The sequence below is a fragment of the Empidonax traillii genome, unplaced genomic scaffold, assembly GCF_003031625.1.
Source record: "Empidonax traillii isolate 1590-97213 ecotype Southwest subspecies unplaced genomic scaffold, ASM303162v1 scaffold317:size617950, whole genome shotgun sequence".
NCBI lineage: Eukaryota > Metazoa > Chordata > Aves > Passeriformes > Tyrannidae > Empidonax > Empidonax traillii.
The window spans coordinates 469981-485452 of NW_020955510.1; the positions used below are offsets into that span (position 1 = coordinate 469981).

Genomic DNA, 15472 nt, shown 5'->3' on the forward strand with positions numbered 1-15472 from the left:
AGAGCTTGGAACCTTCTAGAAACTCCCTGAGAGAACTTACTTATCTCCCTATTATGTCTTTTTGCTCTTTACAATAGGGTTTTTTCAGTTTAATTAACTTATCCTCTTTGTTATTTATGCTGTTTCTAGTTTCTTCATATAGAAAGCTACCACATTCTCTCTTTTCCTTTGCTATGCTAAACAAGCCACAAATAACCACTTGTAAGCATATAAATACACACATATACATAAAATATATATGCATTAAAAACACACACAAATATATTAACAAAGCTAAGTGCATATTTACACACACATGTACATAATTATGAAGGAATGGGATTGTGTCAGATCAGATTATACAACTAAAGAAAAATGTGAATTTTCAAATAAGAAAAATATGTTTATATATACTATACGTATTTGTTACTCTCCCCATTGCAATGGAGCAGTAATTCTTATGGCCGCAAAACAGCCTCAAATTTTTCAGACTCAAGTTGTTCAGTACCTTCTAACAGAATTCCATGAGTTAATTAGGAATTTGCTCTTATACATTTTAAAAGTACCACTTAACACTAACTGGATTCTTCTACTCTACCTTCTCAATCTATGCTAGTTATTATTTCTTTTCAGACTACCAAGGACTTTCTTATTTATACACATTCGAAAATAAACACAAAATTTTCAGTCTGCCCTCTTATGAAAAGCTTAGTTGCTTGTCTCCAAACCCACTAGTTTCCTCTTGCAAAACAGTAACCAGATCACAGCAATTCAAATAAATACAAGTCTTGGTTTTCTACAATGGCATTTTAAGCTTCCCATGCTATTCTCTTTCTCCGTACAACCTGACATTTTCTTTATTCTTTGGGATACAGCTCAACAGTGAGCAAGCTCTCAACTCCCTTTTCAAATTCACTCTAGGACACAACTGGACTGACTTCCAAGAATGTTTCAAACACATTCAAAGATGGAGGTTTGCTGCATTGTAAGCCATAAAAAGCAAAATTATCAGTTCATATTGGCATGAAAAAGTCACCAATGTTCAGCCAGTCACAATGAAAATCAACAACAGAGATATTCCCATGAGTAACAGGTACTCAATTCCATTGAACTAGACAGTTTTGTCACTTGATTGGTATTAGACCAGAGTTTTAATTACTCAGAAGGATACTGGAAAAATATGGCCGATGGAAGTGCAATGCCCAATGCTTGCAGTGTATCGTGTGTGTTTGTTTTCACCCCACCTCAGCATATAAAGAGAAAACCAGAACTCCTATTTGCTTTTGTGTACTACACAGGTCAAGAAAAATTTAATTTTGCTAGTGAGGAGTTATTAGATGACTAAGGTAACAGAGCTTAACATATGCCTTCAAGGGGCTCTGATCAGTCGTACAAAAATTAAGAAGTTACAGTGTTAAACTGAATTGTCAGCTATGTTTGTCTCCTTAAGAGTAGCATGAGTAGAGTTTTATCACCATACCATGTTCTTAGGAGGTGGTTGATTACACAAATGACTCAATTTGGCCATATCACTGTCTTCACATGATTACAAAATCAACTCATTCAGCTACAAATTCTTATTTCCCCAGCTTCATTTATACTGGGATCAGCCAGATCACATTTTCTAAAGACAGTTCTCTCTGAACTGATTTACTATCTGCATAAACAGCTGAGTAGGAATAGAAGAAGAGAGAGTGAAATTATTGGAATGACCAGCTGGTTGGAATTACCTTCATGCAGCAGCATTGCTTCCTGTCAGCTTAAGTAGTTCGTGGAATTACAAAGTTAGTTTGTAAATTGAAGATGTTTCTAGTACTTTGGGAAACCACTGTAGCCTTGTCCAAATAAATGTAACAGATTAACAGCCTGACTATATGCTTTGGAAGAATGAGTGTCCTTCTGGTAGTAATTGCTGGTAATTAGAAAAACCCATCTGATAACTGTTATTCAGTTATCTGATCTTGGACATAATAATTCTACGAAGCCAATGTCCAGGTTTCACCACACAACTGGGATTCCAATTCATGTACTCAGACTGATTAATTGGCAGGAATCTCACCAGCCCCACTGCCAAGGTTACCTCAGTGAAACCTACCTCGTGAGTGGTTCACTGTGTTCCATTCAATAACTCACCTTAAATTATATCAGCATCTTCCTATTCAGAAACCAAACATTAAAAATTGAAGAGCTCTCAGGTCTACAATTTAAATGGCCACCTTATTTAAACTGTCATGGGCTTTGAACCCTCAATGACTGCAAAATGTGCATGATCTGAAAAATAACACTAATGCAAACCTAATGTTGCCCTTACACATTTCCTTGAGGAATTCAATGTGAAATGGTCCAAGAATAAAGAAAGCTACATTTTAATTTCATTAAAAATTAAGCATCATAACAGAACCAACAGCAAAACAGCATTAAGTGAAGGCAGCATTTCTGAGCATACGATAAAGTGATAGCTTTCACCGAAGGAGGTATGTCTGAATGTCTGTGTGCATAACCATATGCTTTATATTTATACATACACATAAAACCAAAAGTTCAACTTGTATTACACCACACATTTTATTGTATTACAATTTTTGAAGAATACAGCCTTGCTTATGGGAAAGCATTGAAAAGTTGTATCATGCTTTACTTTGAATCAGATAAGTATATATTTACTACTGGCAGTCATTAATACATATACTTTAACTGGCTCAATAATGGCATCCTTAGGGAAGTGATAAGGTCTGTGTTAGTCAAATAGTAGAGCAAAGAGATTATTAAAATAACATACCTTATTTCCCTGTACAAACGGCAGCTAAAAATTACATCAAAGTAGGATCCCATAATAACAAAAATCAGGAAAAAAAGCAAAGTAGCAAAATATTACAAACATTAAGTTTTTAAATGTCACAAGAGTCACTGTCCTATATTTAGAGAATTCCTGTCTCAGCTGTATAGTAGCTTTTATTCATTAATTTTGAAGGCACTGATTCACTAGTACACCCTTAAGAACTGAGGGCTGCATTTAAAAGTAGTTTAGAAACAGATATAAGAATTTAAAAATGACAGTGGTTGCCATTGCAAAAGGAACTCTGCAAACTCACCATGTGCTATCCTACACACCAGCGCTGTTTTCTATTTCAATTCAGAGAAACTGTTCCAGTGCATTTCAGCTGCTGAGGTGTGGGAACTGTTTAAAAAAATTAACAGAAAAGATTTAATGTGACCACTTTACAACACAACATTCAAATTGCTAGAAGTACACTTTATATTTACTTCTAATACACACAAATCGAACAAAGCCATAAGTCAACATAAGTTCTACTGTTTATTTCAGCAAAAAGAGACTCACCCCCTCAAAAACAAAGCACAAAATCATTTTAAGCTGGATATTGAGAAAAGAGCTAGGAAAGCTTTTTTTTTTTTTTTTTCTTTTAAGCTGAATGCTTAGCACACTTGGACCCCTCTGAAAATTCTTATTGTATTTTCAGTAAAGTGCTCCACTTCGAGATATAAAAAGCCCAGATTTGTTGGGAAACAGGTAGGACTCGGTCCACCGTGCTCACTGTAAGCAGGAGAGAGTCTTTCCCTAAAAGCAGGAAGTCTGATTTCCATGTGCTGCAGCCTTGCACCTTTTGCCAGCAGGTGGCAAGATGACAGACAGCCAAAGGGATGATGCTAAGCCCGTGTGAGCTGCTCACGAGGAGCCAGCCCGGTAATGTAATGATGAAGAAAAGAGACAGCTCCGTACATGCTGAGACCCCTGAATAATGACACGCTGCATTTTCTGGATTTACTAAATGTCGAGAAGCTGAAAGTAAATACGGTTCCACGAAGCTCTGCAAACCAGTTAATAAAATGACCAACAAGGCAAGCAAGGGTTTGGTACTGCAGCCTGCACTGCAATTGAAGTTAAAAGCTTCTCATCTTTCCACACACTTGCTACGTACTCAGTGCTACTTAGTTTCAGAAAAAACACAATGTATGAGCAGAATGTGAGGAGTAGACTCTGATTTTTTTGGATTTTAATGAAGTCTAACATATGTAAAAATAACCCAAAGTCTGACCCAACGTTCATTTGCACAGACAAATGAGGAGGCATTGAAGTAAATTCAATTACCCAACTGAAACAAGGACAGGTAAATGGAAACACAGGTGACAAAACAGAAGCCAAAATTCGAGGTAAAAGAGAAAGTTATCAATGAGTCCTTGCTGAGCTTTTCTAAATGCTTACTCCTAGAATGAGGAATTTGATATGAAACTCCTGTCCATGGGGTGGGATAGGCTCCTATTTCAAGTAAAATACAATAAAGGATTCATTGCAATTGTAAAGAAAAGTGTCTTTTCTAAAACAAAACAAAACAAAACAAAAAAGAATTAAAAAAAACCAAACAAACAAAAAAACCCAAACCAAAAAAAAAAATGACAAAAACCCCCCAAACAAAATCCGAAAAAAACCCCAAAACCCAAAGAAACCTCTTGTTACTGAAAACTTCAAGAGATTTCTCCTTAAGAATAATCCAGGGGAATAATTTCAATTAAAAATTCTGTAATACAAGCTTTCTGGTTTGGAGAGCCATCTCCCCACCTATTCTTCCACTTCCCAGAACCACACAGTATATTACACCAAAAGACTAACTCAAAGACCCCTGCTACCAGCATTGTTCTGCAAGTTACAACTAATCGAGGTCACAAAAGCAAAAATGCCTTTACAACAAGTTAATTCTATTGTTTCTCAGATGTTTTTATCTAATCTTACCTGCAAGTACAATGGACGAACAAGGAGAGGGTGAATTGATGCACCTCCCTCCAAACAGATGCTAGAGGGCTATTGGCAGTATCTTATTCTTTACTGAGTGACACAGCGTAGTGAGAAACAACACCTCGAGTACTGACCCAGGTTTGATCTTGCTTTTCACACCCATAAAGCAGAAGTCAGTTGAGCTGCACTGCAGTAACACTGGAATCAGGTCTACAATGACGTTTTCCTTCACAGTGCAAAATGCATGGATAATGTTTAAACACCTGGAAAGAAAAGGAAGGGGGTTCAGCAGAGAAAATATGAAGAACCATTAAACTGAGTAACAATGAAAGGAGTGTCTAAACACAAGATTTATTATAATCAAGTATTCTCATTACAGTTCAGAGGTAAGATGTTTAAGCTGGGCATATATTTTTCTTCTTTCACTGCTTCCTCTTCAGAAAAACTTTTCATTTTTGCATTTAAGGCTGGATGCACTACCCTCACAGACCATAGTGTTCACAGTAACCAGCCTACAGAATATGAACAGGACTGGCATTGCTCTTGTTCCTTAAACCCACCATTTCTTCCATAATGCTAAAACATTGTTTGCAGTGCAATGTGGGAAGCAGTTTGCTGCAACAACGGCAGACAGAGTTCAGTGTTTAATTCAGACTGTGAATCTGCTCCAACTCTTGGTCTAATCCATATGAGATATTCTAATGATTTCATAAAGCACAGGGATGTGCCCAGAGCTCTTCATCTGTTTCATCCTTACTCCACACACAAACCTCAAAATTAGTAATCACAGTAACAGGTAGGGTTGGAACGCTGAGTGCATCTCATCGTGTGCTGATAAAATACAAATGAGAAATAAATAAACCTTTCCTGAAGGAATGATGCTGTATCATGTGGAATATACAGTGATCCTTTCCACCACGAGGTTTTCTGCTTCAAACACAGAGTTCAACATCAAAATACAAAAATTTCAAGCAAAACAAGTACCACAGGAAAATGAGTGTTTGCCTTTTGTCCCCATATGGTAGAAAATAAATCTGCAGCAGTTTGCCATGTTCTCCAGCAACCAAGAGCCACAGTTCAGGAATCACAGAATGGGCTGAGCTTGAAGGAACCCACAAGGATCATCAAGCCTAACTCTTAGCTCTGCACAGGACCATCCCCAAAAGTCACACTATGTGCCTGAGAGTATCATCCAAATGCTTCTTGAACTGTCAGGCTTGGTGCTGTGACCATAACCATTGGGAAGGTCATCATGAGATGAAGACTTTCCATTGTCTCCTGCTTGGACATACATCTGCTTGAATAAAAGTGAAATGTCAGTCTAATTTGGTTTTCTAAACATTCACTAAACAGTGCAGAACAGTTTTGCAAGGCTGGACTCAATGATCCTTGTGTGTCCCTTCCAACTCAGCATATTCTGTCATTCCATGATTATGGCTCCTTCAGAATACTCTGTATGCATTTGGTCTTTCTTTGTTTTAGAAATTATTTATCCCACTGATTTAACATGAAAAGCTGTATATAAATTTAGATTAGTCAGTACTTTGTTATTATACACTTTACTGGAAATTTTTATACTTCAGTGCCTATGAAAGTCAGTGAAACAATGATGATATTCAGTGACCCACAGAACGGTGTTTTGCAGGACACTGCTCATCCTGCAGTGGTCTACAAAAGCATGAGTAGCTTTAGTTCCAGCTGAAGTCAGGAGGAGCAAAGGAAATTCCTCACCTTTCATATCTGAGCTTGGTATTTTCAGACAGCTCTGCAGTGGCAGATGTGAAGATGTACAAGGCATGTATGTAATTAACGGGCTGGATAACGCAAGAGTTATACCACATGCCACAGCAGTAACATTATAATCTTAAGTCGTATTAAGCTGAAAGGTTCAGATGAAATTATTCCAATCTATCTACAGGTGTTCCATGGACTTTATTTAGGACCAAGAGAGAGATTGTTTGCATAAAAATGCATTGCAGAACTATAGCATGCTCCAGTGTGGGGACACAAATGAAAAACCCTTTCTTTTTTCCACCCACAAATATTAGCTTAAATGTGTCTCAGTCTCTCTGTCACGGCCATTGTTTATAGATACTTAGCAGTACTTCAAATTGTCCACAAGTGATTAACAGGGAATGTTATAAGTATAAAGAATTACTTACAGATAATTTAAGATCCAAACCATTTTTGAGGAAACTTTAATCAAAACAAATGAAAGGCATTAAGACCAAGAAAGGAAACACGTCAAGTGACCTTAACATCCATTCAAAAATATCAGCTCAGAATCTGAGTTGTCAAATGCATACAGTGGCCTATGTGCAAAATACATACCACAAACAAATGCCCACAGCTATTTGATTAACAGTTCTGAATACTAGCTAGAGAAAACAAATTGCTCACAACATGGGAAGAGAGGGAAAAGTTAAATTGGTTTCTTCAAAATGCAACTTTGCCATCTGTGTTTCTTGCTTAATGTTCTTTTTTTCTTCTTTCAGCAAAATTTGGGAACCCCTAACTGTTGGGTACAAATTTAATACAGTCCTTTTCAGTGAGAGTGAAAGATGCTGTCATATAACTTTTCAAGTTTGAGTCATAGCATGCTGTAACACACAGGGAGTATTTTCTCCCATGATTATAACTCAGTGTGTTCTCAAGGAGAGGCCCCATAGCTGTTCAGTCTCACCTGAACTGCAGCTGCTGCTGCCCCACACGTTTCTCCATCCCAAGCAGTTGACTGTGTTCTAATGGAGAAGCACTTCAGAGAAAACTAACCAACAAAAGAGTGACTAATCTCTAGCAGAATCAGGCCCTAATCACACAAAGGCCAGGACTATTGTCAGAAAAGAGCGAAATAACAGAAATAGGAGCACAATACTATACCAGCTTTAACTGCTATATATTGCTAAGGAACCACACCCCGCAGCAGAAACTGAAAAAGTAGAATCAATTTTTGGTGACCTGAACTCTGGCAGTGCAGCTTTAGAGAAAACCACACAGGCCAGGGTACATGGAAGAGTACAAGAGCAGTTAGCAGCATACACTTAGGGTGAGTGAAACAGGTTATGTGGTCTTCCTTTGTATATTTGCTTAAGCTGAGGAATAAGAGGATAAAAGCCGGGCTCTGCTTCTCTTACTGAAGAGATAGGAAAGCTCAAGTGTTCAGGAGATCACAGTAAAAAATTAGGCTTCTGGTCAGGTTAGTTTTAGAAGGGGTTAATAACAAACAGAGATATCCACGCTGCAAGTATTAAACTGAAAGATGACAAAATAATATGACCTGCAAACAGGACAATTTTTATTCATAAAGTAAAGCTTCAGAACAGCAGTACTATCAGAAAGAGCCGTACTTTAACAAATGGTATTACTAGAAATTTCAGAGTTCGTACATCACAAATTTAATAAACAGAAAAAGCTCCTCTGCTCTTTCCCCACTCACACTTTTATTTCATTTCTTCTGCGAAAAACACAACTATGCTGTATGTAACTTCTAGAATAAGGCTGTCTGACACAAAATGCATCCAGCCCTTGAAGTTAGGGTGATACAACTCTTGAGATCAGCTGAGTGGTAACAGCTATGACAACACTCAAAGCCTCCCTGTAAGCTGTTCATACGAATTATGCTGCTTTTCACTCACTGCATCCCAAGTTGTCAAAAAGCACATATCAGCCTTTGCTCATCTGTGTTAGCTTGTTAACTATTAAACACATGGAGATGAAAACCACAAAGTACATGAAGCTGCATACTATTTTTCAAGGCAACGCTTTTCTAAAAAGCATGATTTCACTAAGAGGTTTATTTGTCCTGAGAAGATTATGTTCGCCTCAATGAATTTTGAATTCTGAAGTAAAACTTAGATTCCATAACTCAGATCCATTTTAAAACCACATCTTTCCAATTTTTCTGATCGTTTTTCATTGATTAATTTGGGAGTGAACATATTGTGTTATATGAAAAGTGCCTGAGTTACCAGACAATATGGTAATATTTGGAAATCAGGCTCCTCCATTAATGTTAGTTAAGCACTCAAGATCACTCCTGAACTTTAAAATTCTTGGTCTGACTTTGCCATGAAACCCACATTTTTTCTCTGTCTTGTTCCACAGTGACTATCCACGTTTCCAGTGGAAAATATCTGAGTAATGACTACACTTCAACAGAATGGACTTCAAGAAAAATACTTGTATCGGATCTGACAAAGCAACAGCAAACCGCAGGACAAAATGAGGTTAGAAAACACGCCTTTTATATGGCTCTTATTTCAAACAATCAGACAAGAAAAAAAAAAAAAAAGAGTTAGTGCCTGTGGCACAGAAACAATACTAAAGCAGGTCAGATCAACTGTTGTGAAATAGTAAGGAATTGGAGTGAACTGCGTGAGGTGCCGAGACGAGCATGAGTAGGATCAATGAATTCTATATGTTGGCAGGTTTGTTGTGTGGCTGTTAAAAGGACTAGATCCCCTTGGTGTTTATTTGCTCTGCTGAATGTTTGCTAAACAGCAGCTGAAAAGGAACGAGTCTAATAGCAAAAAAATTATAATAAGTAAACAAATATAAGCTAAACATGCACAAACGAAAGAGACTGAAGTCGTCTATAGTAATAATACTAAAAAGTATAAGAGTCAGGTATTCAAAGGGAAAAGTCAGCAGAATTCCCAGCCATGTTGCATATTGTACTTTTGTCCTTCTGGAATCAGTGGCAAAATTACCTACAAATGCAATGAGTTCAAAGTTTACTGTACAGATGAAAACAGGGTAATCTGTAACATTATATTTTCAGCAGAAAATATAATTTGGGTCATTGTATCCTCGCTAATACAGCATCCAGTTCATCTGACTAACTGTAATCCCTCTCTGGTTTAGAGGATTACTAAACACTGGATTATTTACAATGAATTTTTATTCATTAGTACATTCCATAACATCCCCTGCAATAGCTGAATGATAGCAACACAGCATAGATTTTCCAAAGCAAACTATATTCTCACATGTAATTCTCAGCAAACAAGACTTTTTTGAAAGAACATACAAGGCCTATTTTCACAAATATTCATCCAGGACTGAATGCTGAATTTTTAGACAGCAACCTGAATTTGCTGTGCAGCAGAGAAATAAGTACTGCTACATAAACTATAACTAAAACCAGGTCAAAAACATCTCCATAAAGCAGGGACTGACAATCTTATATCCCACAAAGTAAATCATCAAATGAGTTTATTTGAAGAAAATATAACATGTGATCTCTTGCTTTCCACACCCAGAAGAAATAATAAATTTCTTGCAAATCTCTTACAAGAACTCTTCTGGCCACTGACCCCAATTCCAAGACCTGTAACCAATTATTGTTACTTAATGGTATTCTATTCATGGCAAGAATAACAAAAACTTCCTTTTAATATACATACATTTCCACTTCATTAACTTACGGTGATGTCCATTTCCATCTGAAGTATCAATAAGAAATGTAAAAGTTTTCTCTCAGATTTACCTTGCTTCCCTTTTTATCTACTTCATTCCTTTCTCTTCCTCTCATCAAAAAAAAAAAACAAACACCAAACCAGAAAATTCTAAAGGGGTAAATTACTTACAAGAAGAAAACTCACTGTAGGAAAAATAGACACACAGTATTTCGGTTCTGTGGACTGCCTCAGTCACGGGCGAGAGCACCGTTCTGCAGACTGATCTGGAAAAAAATTATTTAATAAGAGGGACACAGAGTCAGGAGTTTAAATGCTCTTGACTACTGATACACTTTTTTAGTATATCTTGAGCAAGTCAGTTAACTTCACTGTGTGTATTTCCAAACAGATATATTAATTTTATCCATCTTAGAATAATATTTTCACCTCAAAGCCATTCTGAAAAGGACTATGCTCTTATTTGTTACTAAAGCCAAAAGTCATCAGATAGGGGCAGGTAAATTGTGATATTCTATGGCAATATGTGACACCATTCCCTAATTAAACCATTGGAATAAAACACAGTAATTAACATGTAATTATTCTAGATTGACATTGTTCATTTGTGCTTCCATGAACACAGCACTTCAGGCTATTTGTGTTCATATACTTCACCAATTCAATTCAGGAAAGTTTTCCAATGCCAAGATTTAAAATCCTTATGTTTGAGATACATGATTATAAATATATGCATCTTATAAAATAATATGGAAATGTCTTCCCCTCTTTCAAAACTATCCAGTGCCTTTCATTAATGCACACAATGCTTACAGTCCTCCAGAGTGATTCCAGCTAGAGCCATCCAAGCAGTCTTCTTTCCATGGTCATGGGCCGATCTTTGAAGCACTCCTCTGCTGGCTGAGGACAGACACCCAGGAAGTGTTCTCTAGAACACTGTATTAAATATATTCAGTATGTATATTCATGCAAGGTCAGAGTATCGTCATCTTATCTTGAAAGTTTTCTACACCACAAATTTGTCCAATTTTCACATTGTGGGGAAAAGTGATCATTCGTACATCCTTCCAACCTGTGCTGCTGCCTTGGAGAGCACTTGCTCTTTCTCTTTTGGTAGCCAGTTCTTGAGTGTCCATGGCCATATTGCACTTCATTACATATGAGTTGGCTCCAATACCTATAATCATTAGAAAACCAGATTTGTCAGAACAAAATTCCTCACCAGTTCTACATTCTCTTACATATTTATAAAATAAATTAAGATCAGATTCTAGCTTTTCTAAAGCTATGCTGTTGGCAACACATCTGACTCATTTAAAAGTTTCTGGACTGATAATGCCTCCACTTGCCTCATTAGTTCAGTTTATATTTCTTTCTCAAAGTTCCTTGTCTCCAGCTGACTTCTTAACCACAAATACCACAAATATCTAATATGTACACACTTAATTTCCTTTAACTTTGTTATTTTTTTCTGTTCCTTTTTTTTTGGTGTGCTAAAAATAAAGATCTTTGCATACACAAAGGTATTTACTGAAAACAGACTAAATGTGTTTCATTACAAGTGTTTCATCCCCTCTTATCTGCCCACATCAGCTTCATTGTCCATACTATAAAGTAACACCTAAATAATAATTCATGTTCCAAAGATGGGCCCCTCGGCCTTCTTATTGAGTGTTCTGCATGAAAGAGCAAGAAAAAAAAAAAAAAAAAAAAGAGCTGATTTCATAAAGACTAAACTTCCTTCCACTACTAAAAAATGGAGCATAAGATATATCTACACATTTTCTATTCAGAGGTGAGTAATGATTGGTAATACTTTTCTTCAGAGAAGCTGAACAATAAATTGATGTATCATTGTGTTTTAGAAAGAAACCTGAACATGGATTCTGTTTAGATCCATCTCCAAAACTTTGAAATACAATTAATGAGCGTTTGTCTCCCCAAGTCACCAGTGCTTGCTGCTCAAGAAAGATCTTAAAGTTCAGTCTGCTGGACTCAACTTCACACTGCAGAAAAAAACAACTATTCCTACGGGCCTGGGACAACAGCACATTTAACAAAACTTTCTTAGCTGCACACAAACTGAAAACATCTTGTTTGTGACACTCCTTTTAGCCACTACTATAACAAGAATCTCTAGATTATAATCAAACTTCTAACTGAAACAATAAATGTTGATTCCCATTTGTATGAAAAGGAAGATAAGTCAACCAAATCTAAATCTTCTGCTGTTCACTGCCAGCTACATCAGAATCATCTTCTTAGGTAAATATGTTACAAAATAATTAAAAATAATTTAAGCTGTTTACAATACCAATCTAAATAAAATACTAGTACATTGGAAGATCAGATTTTTAAAATGAGAAGCAGATGTAAATGGATTTACACAGACCCAAAAAAAGAGTACACTGAAGTTTTACTTTGTTCAGTGGTACAATTTGCCAATATTTGGAACATCAGGTAACAGCATTCCTGGTTTACTTGTCATGATTCTATCAATAAAGGCCTGGGGTTCTGCACGACACACAATCCTTCTTAGGTTTAGCTGATATTTCTTTTATTCTGAGCAGCGATTTGATCAGAGGTCTTTGCTGGATGTTCTCTGAGCATTCCCTGGCACTTAAACTCATTATAGTTCCAATCCTACTCTTTATTCTACAAATGAGATCTGGCCAAGAGCCACAACAGAGAATTTTCTGTGTGACCTTTCTTATCTTCTTCAGCATGTAAAGCATTCTTGTTTGTAATACTTTGCAAAGAATAATTGTCTTTATATGAATTCACTCGTGCTGAAGTTCAGCATCTCCTACACCTTACAAAATGGAAGAAGGAATAATTATTATGTGGGTCTAGTGATCCACTAGAGACTGATGGATCACAGCAATAGCTTTAGACTGACCAGCAACCCAAAGCCTGAATGACCCATGTACATTTTTCACATTTTGAAACTTCTCACTAGAAATGTGCCTAAAAATGCCAGGAAGACAATCCTGTAGTGACAGACAGAAATTCAATCCATGCTCCAAAGAGCTGACAAGCCACTCATCCTCTGTCTGTTCAGAAACAGAAGCACAAGCAGAGGCTTTGGTGCAGGTCCCAGCAATGAAGACAGGACTCCCCAGTTCTGACCTCTACTCTAATGCTCAGCCTGCTCAATCATGCTAAATCCAATAAACAAACACCAAAACTGTTTGAAAACTGTCTACAAATAAACTGAATTACTTTAGTTAAGCATTCAATACAAAAGTCTCTCCTAGTAAGCTTCTGATGGATAAAGGAATCACAAAGCTTCGAATTTCCCTGGCAATTCTGCCATTTAAAAACAATAAGCAAAAAATGGGACAAAAACGCCACCAATGCAAATCATACAGCTGGTGATCCTGATAGTTACAGACTACAGTTAACCGGTAGTGATGTAAACTCCTTATGCCAGATTGTTTAAGCACAGAAGAAAGCACAAATGCACATAATTAAGATCTGATGTTTGCTTTTTCCTCAGAACACAAATGCAGTATTTGTGTTTGAGCACTGGCAGTAACAACTGTGAACTATGCTATTAATGTCTGATTTAAAAATGCTTGTGGCAGGATCCTGTCTGGAGGAACAAAAATAAAAATGTATTCAGACAAAACAACAGTGAAAAGTGCATTAAGAAAATTAAAAGCAGTGATTGCAGACAAAAACAATGTATTCTTCTCTCAGAAAGTTATTCACGTATAACTTTTCTTTAAATGGATCCAAACATTGCCATTCTCAATAAAAACTAAGTTTCTGAGAGGATATATTTTGAAAGTACATGAAAATCCTTGGTTTATTTAAGGGAGAAGTGTAGCTCAGTATCATTTTTGCTTATTTTCCTCAAATATTTTTCAGGTTAAATAAATTGGTGCTAAATTGGCCAGGAGTCCAGCTACAATAATGGCTTCATTTATTAACCCGAGTTTTTAAGAACTTATATCTTCAAAAATATGTTACAGAACTGAGGCTTCTGGATTTCATAAGGGATGCAATGAAAATTGCTTGCCATTTCAAGAAGCATTTCACACCAAACTAAGGTATCCATTTGCTTGACAGTCTCCTAAAATGATCTCTGGCTCCAAATCAGTATCTGAAGGTGCATTCTTTCACTATCCATGGAATTTAGCTGTCTATTGTAAGTGGCTAAAGTAGACACTAAATTGTAAACATTAAATTGTTTCCCATCGAGACATTCTGTAGTGTCTGGTAATGCTACATAAAATCAAGTCCTACCACTCGGTCCTATTCTGTGAGCTGTGCACTTTGAAATATCCTGGTGATTATTTTCTGAATTTTTAAGGACACACAAGACTGAACACAGCCAAAACAGAGGCTTTGGAAAACCATGATCCAGGTAAGCAGAAAACATCCATCCTGTCATCTTCTTGCTGCGTGTGGGTTTCTGGCAGCCACTTCAGCCAAAGCATCCTGCCAAAATTTGTCAATTCACTTTGCTATCAGTCACATTGCTTCCACTGTTATGTTTAACAAAAACAAAACTTCATAAGATGGCACCAATTTCAATCTTGAAAAGCAACAGCTCTATTGGATCTGTAATCAATTACAGATTTTTGTTTGGTTTTTTTGGGGGGTGCTTTTGTATGTTTGTTAGATTTGAGGTGTTTGCTTTTCTGAAGTAAAATAAAACATAGTAGCCTTTCCTCACAGTCCCTTTCCACCAACCTCTTCCCTCACTCCTCCCTAAAATGTATTTGTTTGAAAAAACCTTAAAATTCAAAGCAAATCTTGGAAGACAAACCAAAAGCTACTAGGTTTGACAGAACTTGAGCTTTGAGTTCCAGAGCAGAGCAGAATGACTCTCAACAGGGGCTTTCAACCCTCTGCAGGTGCACAAACCTAAACCAGAACTATCCTTTGGAATCCAGTGCAGTACCAACCATTATTGGTAGAATTTCAGTCACAATGAAGCTGTAACTCAAGTTTATAACAGAGCCTTATGAAAGGATTATTATGTCATCTTTGCTCATCATTTATTTTAATTTATAACATTGCCCAGAGAAACTGTGGATGCAATATCCCTGGAAGTGTTCAAGGCCAGGTTGAATGGGGCTTTGAGCAACCTGATCTGGTTAAAGGTGTCCCTGCTCTTGGTGGGGGGATGGAAGGAAAGTCCTTTCCAATCCAAGCCATTCTAAGATTCTACAATTTTTGGAATCATAGACGTGAAACCTATTTTCTGAATTTCCATCCTGAAATGCAAAAATACAGCTCAACTTCTTATTGTCCTGCAGTGAACACAACCTGTAAGAATTTGGTTGTCATTTCCTTAATTACTCAGGTTCATGAA

The 15472-nt window shown here is 36.8% G+C and overlaps 1 protein-coding gene across 1 annotated transcript in view; it reads right to left on the minus strand.

Annotated features, from left to right (window-relative positions):
• The window catches only part of SATB2 (SATB homeobox 2), a 218956-nt gene extending 207044 nt beyond the window's left edge, over window positions 1–11912 (minus strand). The window contains exons 1-5 of the mRNA XM_027891284.1: window positions 11219–11912; window positions 10960–11074; window positions 10318–10412; window positions 4727–4992; window positions 3072–3157 (exon numbers count right to left, since the gene is read on the minus strand). The gene's annotated coding sequence lies outside the window, so the exon portion shown is untranslated. The remainder of the gene's footprint in view (window positions 1–3071; window positions 3158–4726; window positions 4993–10317; window positions 10413–10959; window positions 11075–11218) is intronic.
• Between the last annotated feature and the right edge of the window lie 3560 nt (window positions 11913–15472).